Genomic DNA, 625 nt, shown 5'->3' with positions numbered 1-625 from the left:
TTTTTTAGTTTAAATTAATAAAAATTATAGATAAATATCTTAAAAAAGGTGGGTAAGTGGATGTCGCTCTGCTATACAGTAAGTTACAAGTGGGTAATTATATAATGGATGGTATTAAATTTGAATTCAATGGTATAATATTATTGTATAAGAAAAACGATTCTGTGCGGTGACGGAATGTCAGTCTAGGTATAAGACACATTATTATAAAGGTACTTATAGCTATGGTATTAAAAAAAAAGTTAGAGGAAAAAAGGTACAAAAGTTGAACATTTTATAAATTTTTAACTACAAAATAATTATTTAAATTAAAATTTGATAAATTTTACCAAATTCCATCTTTAAATGCTTATAAAAAAAAATTGTGCCTATGTATTTTTAATATTTTTCAACTGCTATTGTAACAATATATCAGGAGCCTTGTATTAAATATTTACATTTTTTGGCCCAACAGATAAAATTTTATTGATATTTATAGGAAAAAAAAACTAAAAAAATTGAAAACTGACTATGTCTGTAAACAGTTCAAAAAGAGTTAAAATATTTTTAACATTTATGGTGTATAGAAAATGCTAATGTAAACATTCAGTGAAATTTTCAAGTATCTTCAGTCATTGTTTTTTAA

Source organism: Acyrthosiphon pisum, unplaced genomic scaffold (genome assembly GCF_005508785.2).
Source record: "Acyrthosiphon pisum isolate AL4f unplaced genomic scaffold, pea_aphid_22Mar2018_4r6ur Scaffold_20876;HRSCAF=22383, whole genome shotgun sequence".
Lineage (NCBI taxonomy): Eukaryota > Metazoa > Arthropoda > Insecta > Hemiptera > Aphididae > Acyrthosiphon > Acyrthosiphon pisum.
This window is presented reverse-complemented; position numbering follows the sequence as displayed.